The sequence below is a fragment of the Orcinus orca genome, chromosome 15 (genome assembly GCF_937001465.1).
Source record: "Orcinus orca chromosome 15, mOrcOrc1.1, whole genome shotgun sequence".
NCBI lineage: Eukaryota > Metazoa > Chordata > Mammalia > Artiodactyla > Delphinidae > Orcinus > Orcinus orca.
In genome coordinates, this window is record NC_064573.1 from 89272828 (window position 1) to 89280017 (window position 7190).

General features: G+C 42.6%; 1 long non-coding RNA gene across 1 annotated transcript; it reads left to right on the forward strand.

Moving 5' to 3' along the window:
* Window positions 1–576: 576 nt before the first annotated feature.
* On the forward strand, window positions 577–7030 carry LOC125961319 (uncharacterized). The gene is made up of 3 exons (XR_007471888.1): window positions 577–809; window positions 2009–2111; window positions 6319–7030. It is a non-coding gene; the product is annotated as an uncharacterized LOC125961319 (long non-coding RNA).
* The last annotated feature ends 160 nt before the right edge of the window (window positions 7031–7190 follow it).

Below are 7190 nucleotides of genomic sequence, written 5' to 3' on the forward strand. Positions count from 1 at the left end.
CCCATTTTTAAACTGGGTTGAGTATTAGAGAAACAGAGAAACAGAACTAATAAGATATATCTAGATTTATCTCTGTGTACATATTTTTGTTTGTTATTGGGTCATTTGACGAAATTTGAACATGGACAATAGATTAACAGAATTGTATCACTATTAAAAGTTGATAACTGTAAGGGGGTTATGTAAGAAAATATCCTTTTCTTAGGAAATACACATTGAAGTATTTAAGGGTAAAGGTACATTTATGCAATTCTCAAATAACATCACACACACATACACATATGGGAGAAAGAAAGAGAATACATAACACAATAATGCAAAAGTGGGGGTGAATTGTTTACAATAGGTGAATCTGGGTAAAGGATATTCAGATGTTCTATGTACTGTTCTCACTCCTACAACTTTTCTGTAAGTTTGAAATTATTTCCAAACAAAATGGGTTTTTTTCCCCAAAAAAGAAAAAAGTTGGTCAAAACAAATGCATATCATTGAGAAAAACCAGAACACTGGGCACAAAATCAAAATCTAATGGGCTTGCAGGAAGAAAAAGGTCACATACAAACGATTAGGAATCAGAAAAGCTTCCTGCTGGAAGCAAGATCATGGAGCAATGCATTCAAACTCATAAGAAAATGTGCTTACAGAATCACAGTGTATCAATGCTGAATATTGCCCTGACCACAGTGACAAGGTACTACTTTGGAAGCACGAGGACGTGGGAAGAGTGTGCACTTGTGGAAGCCAACCCCTCACCCTGATAACAAACCTATGGCTGGTGCCTCATCACAGAAGCAGGATGGACAGCAGAGGTAAAGCACGTTGTCCCATAACTGACATGGTGATCTCCTCCATAAACCAAGTGCATGACGTGTCTTTGTCAGCTTGGGCTGCTGTAACAAAATGCCATAGAATGAGTGGCTTAGACAAGAAAACTGATCTTCTCACTGTTCTGGAGGCTCGGAGTCTCAGATCAGGGTTCCAGCCAGGGTGGTTGGGTCCTGGTCGGCAGATGGCTGCCTTCTCACTGTGTCCTCATGGGGAAGAGAGAGAGCTCAAGCCCTCCAGTGCCTCTTCTTAGAAGGGCACAAATCCCAACATGAGGGCCCCGCCTTCTTGATTTCATACCACCTTACCTCCAAAGGCCCTGCCTCAAATACCATCGCTTTGGGGCTTAGGGCTTCAACACATGAATTTGGGTGGTGGGGGGCATAGACATTCAGTGCATAACAGCATGCGTATGTTTGATGAACATAAAAACTTAAAGCCACGGTGATAGTTCTTGTCTTGTTTAAATTTTTTAACTAAAGGGATTTTAAATAGGTTAGGTTTCTTCACTGAGTTTGACATCTGATGAGCACCAAACGCCAGATTGGGAGCAGATTTAGGGAGCTCCTTTCTATCCCAAGCATTTTTTTTTTCCTAAAGAAAGAATTGGAATTGAATTTTATCACATACTTCTTCTATTTCTTATCTTTAAATCTATTCATCTGAATGTGTTAATTAGTAGTAATAGATTTTTCCAAAGTTAACTGTTTCAATCCTAGTGTGAACTTACTTGTCACTGTTGTTTTTAATATATTGCTAGACTCAGTTTGCTAAAGTTATTTTGGATTTCTTTATTGATGTTCAAAGTGAGTTTGATCTCTTCTCTATATTTTCTGAAAAAAGTGTTTGATCTAAATTTTCATATTTTGTAGTTTCCTCTAATAATTTTTCAAAACTCTTTTTTCATTAGATGCTGTTTACTTTTTATTTTTCTCAACCTTTTTGAGAGATTCATCATTTAATTGGCATTTTCAAAGAATGTTAATAATTTTGTTGATAATCTCTATTACATGTTTATTTTTCTATATCAGTGATTTTTCTCTCTGTTCTTCTCATTTAGCTAATTTAATTAATGTGCTGTTTAAAAATATTTCAAAGCCTGTGGGCAAAATCTTCAACACCCACTACTAGTAGCTTCAGCCTTCCCTTCCACCACTAGTTCCTGTCTCTCCGTTTCTTCCAGAGCCTGAATCAGCACCTTACTGTCCCCGTGTGGCCTCACCTACTAGCCCCAGGACTCCAGCTTCTGTTCAACCCTCTCCTTGGCCCTGGCTGCTCCTTTTAGGGTAAGTGTGAATGAATTCAGTTGTTCTAATTGCACCTTTTCATTGAGCACTTTTGTTTTCCAGTGATTAAGAACAAGGAGAATTATTTAATTGTTAACAAAATGATTGTTTTTCAAATTATAACAAGATGTGATCATGGTTCATCATGTAGAAAATAGACACATACAAAAAAGAAAGTAATTGCCTTTAATCACACTCCTCTAGGACAAGCAGTTGAAATCATATTACATCCACTGCACTGGTACAGTTGGCTAACCACACTCCAAATGATAGGAATACCACTAGGTATTTTCTAAGTAAAGATTTATTGAGATATAATTTATATAAACTAAAAGTCACTCTTTTTATATCAACGTGTGTACGTTTTGACAAATGCGTAATTACATACCTACCACCATAATAAAACTCACTAGCTTTTAATATTATTTGAAACTTCTAATTACATTTACCAAAGCTTTGAAAAATGCACCCACATAACGGCCTATGGGGATGAACCAAATGACTGCTGTTTATTGTCCTAAAGCAGGAGGGTTAAAAAGGAGGAAACAAGTTAACAGGCGTGGAGGACCCCAAAGGAAAGGCTGTGGCCAGGACCAGGCTTACATCCCCACTGCAGGTAAACACACCAGATGGGAAACTAGGAGAGAAAAAAGCTGCCCCAGGTGTGAGAGTCTGATGTGGAGCCTCAGTCAGAGATCACTAAGGGCTGAGAAGGGAGGGAGAGATTCCCAGGGAATGGCCCTAAGGTGGGACTTGAAAGCTGGGAAAGGTTTAAATTAGAAGAGAGTAGATTTGCAAGTAGGGGCGCTGGGGACTGACTGAGCAGGAGATTAATACCAACAGTAACCTGGCTGGGAAAAGTCTATGCCAGCTGTGGCTGAGTAGACAGCAGAGCAGCAGTCTGGATGGTCTTACTCCATTCAGGCTGCTGTAACACCAAGACTGCGTGGCTTATAAACAGCAGGAGTTATTGCTGACAGTTCTGGAGGCTGGAAGGCGAAGACCAGAGTGCCAGCGCGGTTGGGTTCTGCTGGGAGCCCCCCCCCCCGCAGGTCGCTGACTTCTCGTGTACCCTCACCTGGGGGAAGAGATGAGCTAGCTTTCTCGGGTCTTTTATGAGGGCACTGGTTCCAATCAGGAGGGCTCCGCCCTCATGACCTAAACACCTCCAAAGCCCCAGCTCCTAATGCCTTCACTTTGGGGTTTAGGATTTCAACATATGAATTTGGGGGAAACACAAATATTCAGATCATAGTAGAAAGCAAGTTACAATAAGGTACTAAAAGTTGGGAATGAAGACCAGGTATGATTCTAGAGGCGCAACTGAAAGGTCCATGTGGGGGACACGGCAGAGCACAGGCGGGCACTGGGACGCAAGGTTCACGTCCTGGCTCCCCAGTGACATCTGTTACCACCTCTGTTTCCTACCTACATAACAGCAAGATTAAACTGGATGGCCCTAAGAGGCCCTTCTGACTCACATTCAGGACTAGGGGAAACGGGCAGTAGCAATAAGGCTCATTAATAACGGTATTTATTGGGCCCTCACTATATACAAGGCTTTCCACTTCCTATTGCATTCAGCCCTCCTAACAATCATACGTAGCATGTACTATTATGATCATCCTCATGTGTTAGGAAACCGAGGAGCTGAGAAGGCATGTCTGAGGTTATATGTTGAGTGACGTGGCCAGGACCTGAGCCCAGGCAGACCAGCCACCTGAACCACCACCCTCTGTTAGCCCTGCTCCTTAGGTGACAGCAACTGTACACGACTGAATTATTAGAGGGAGTGGGAGAGGGAATGCACATGAAATTAAACACGATGTACTGAAACAAGAACAGGACTTGGTTCCAGACTATACATCAGGGAACAAGAATAAGGAAAAGGCTGAGATTTCTAGAATGGGAGACTGGAGGAATGTTGTTACCAGTGACAGAAGGATTTGCAGCTTGGGAAAGGCAGAGAACGTGTATTTCAGAATGATGAGAGGCCTATGTATTCAAAAAATTTAAAACAATTACCACATGATCCCGTAATTCCACTTCTGGGAATAACTAAATAATTAAAAGCAGGGTCTCAAAGAGACGTTTGTACACCCATGTTCACAGTGGCATCATTCACAAGAGCTAAAATGTGGAAAACAGCCCAAGTGTCCATCAATGGATGAAAGGATAAGCAAAATGTGATGTCTATATACAATGGAATGTTATTCAGCCTTAAAAGGAAGGAAATTCTGACACCTGCTACAACATGGGTGAACCTTGAGGACATTATGCTCAGTGAAATAAGCCCGTCCCATAAGGACAGATACTGTAGGATCCCACTTGTATGAGGCACAGACAGAAAGTAGAAAGCTGGTAACCAGAGGCTGGTGGACGGGCTTCAGGGAGTTTAATGGGTACAGAATTTTAGTGCTGCAAGATGAAAAGAGCTATTGAGATGGATGATGGTAATATATTCACAATATTATGAATATATTTAACACACTGGAGTGCACACTTAAGATAGGGTGGTATATTTTATGTTATATGCATGTTAGCACAGTGTTTAAAAATGAATAAAAAGAGGCCTATGCATTATTTATTTCTTACGTTGATCTTATGAAGAATCTTGCAAATAGCTAAGACAGGTGTAATACCTACTTTAGTCAAAACTCTTTTGATTGCAAGAGACAGAATGCAACTAAAGCAGAATATTAGGAGACAGAGAATTTGAGAGTGTAGCTACCTCAGGGACGAGTGGGTCCAGACCTCAGATGACATCACTGGGACCTTCCTAGTCATGTCTCTGCTTCATTTTAAGTCTAGAACCCTCCACCCCGGCTGAAGATCGGGTTCTCCAGGTAGGGAGGATGCACAGAGCAGCTCCACCCTCCAAGGGAGGCCACCACTTGGCACCCGTTTATAGGGTCTTGGTAAATACAACTTCTTGACTCACATGCCCAAAACCTGGGCCGTCACTGGCCGACAGGACAGAATATGGCCGCGGTCAGGCAGGCCAGAGCAGTGCATTTGCAGTGAGGGGGGGGCCAGGATTCCGGCCCCCCAGCACAGGATGAATGGACTGGCCAGACACCGCAAGACCACATAACCCCATTTTAGTTGTACAGATTGGAAACTGGAGCTCAAAAAAGTTTAATTTGTCAAAACCTATGCAATAGTAAAATGGCTAATAATGCAAATGAGGTATGCCTTTTGTGATCCTAATTCTTTCAGACCCCCAGTCTTTCCAGCTTTAGTTTGTGACAAATGCCGGTAAGGATTTTGAGATATCTAAAGAAATTAGCTGATTTATACAGTGATGAAAACAGCATAATTAACAGCAGTGTAACAAAGAGCACTTCATTTCTAGGGAGATAGAGGGGTTCAAACCCAGCCCTGCCACCTGGTGGGACCCTGGTACCAAAGTAGCTTAGAGTGAGCGTGGAGCTAAACACTAAGCAAGCAAACAGTAAGAGAAACACGGGAAGCGCCAGGCACAGAGCTCACCTGCCACCAGCACTGCACTGACCACGCCCGGGGACTTCTCATTCCTTCCATCGGGAAGCCTCTCAACAAGGCGAACTCGTGAGACTTAACACCCACACTCAGGCATGAGTCAAAGACGGGACCTGATTGACGCTAGTGGGCCATCGAGGCAGGACAGGAGCCGAGGACTGTTGTCTCTCACAGTGACAGCCCGGACGTGGGGTGTGGGATCGAGGCCTGGCTGTGTTCGCTCTCGCAGCACTGCCCCTGTGTTTCGTGGGGACGTGGATTTGGTGTCTGGTGGAGTTTCCAACATGAACTGTCTACGGCCCTGCCCAGACCCTCCTCTTCAGAAGGCGCAGGGCAGGTGTGGGTAAACCGTCTTAGACTCTGTGTCTCATCTCTATTTTTCTTGAAAGTTATGCTCTTGGTACAGCTATGAGTATCCTACTCTTTTAAACCTCAGAGGATTAGGGGTTAATCCCCTTCCCCCAGCTTTTTGTGAGTCTGAGCTTGATGTGTTTTTTAATGAATGATTTTAACGACTCTAGTGCTTTGAGAACTTCAAATTACAAATGTCACCTGTGTTTCTCTCATTTCACCAGTGACTGCTTCATAGCTACATTCTCTTTGCTGGGCGCCTTTAACGATTTAGGTATTGTTAAATACCTAAATAAAATGATTTAGGCATTTAGGTATTAAATAAATTTGGTGTTCCTGGTTTACTTCATCTTAGCATTCTGAAAATAAGAGTCTCAATGACAAGGTGTCAAGACTACCCAGATGAATTGTGTAACAACTGTGAAACGAGCTGTAGAGAGCCCGCAAAGAAAACACAGAATACATGGTGTCACTAAACCTGCAGAGTTGGCCCCAGAACAAATCCACTACTAAGGTGACTTGATGTGGCGATGGGGTGTGTGGTGTTGGGAAGGATCTGTGCTGTGTGGAAGAAAAGCTTACTTTAACTTCGTTAAATTTCATTCTTTTGAGCTGATCATGACATGTTACATTGCCTGCTTCTACGTTGCAGACAGACATCAGGAGACAAATGAAATTTTCTAAGATTATCAGAGTGAGGATGGCTTTTCCCTTCACCATGTGGCAAATAAGGGCCCAGGGGAGAATTCCGATGGTGGAAGCCACTTTACATCATAAACAGAACACAGAGAAACTATTACAGGTAACTCACAATGCTCTTTTCCAATTATGCCCAAACCTCAAAAGATTTATTTCATTCACTAGCTATTTCCATAAAGACAGGACCAGAGTGATATACAAGTTTATTAACACAATCTGCATTGTGAACAGTACCTCCTGGAGTTATATGAAATGGAAAACCTGCAGGAAGAGCTTCTTCAAAATGCAGATTGACATGCAAATCCAACCGTTAGAGAAAATGCCGCTGTGTAGCCTGACGGCAATTATTTCCCTTCAAGTGAGGTTTGCATGTCGGGGGGGGGGGGTGGGGGTGCTCTGATAAATGACAGGGGAGTGTGCTCCACACCGGGCCTCTCTAACAGTCTACTTCCACCTAATTTATTAGGCTTCATGAGGTTATACCTGAAGCACCTCTGTTTTAATCTTAGAAAAGCTGATATTCAATTT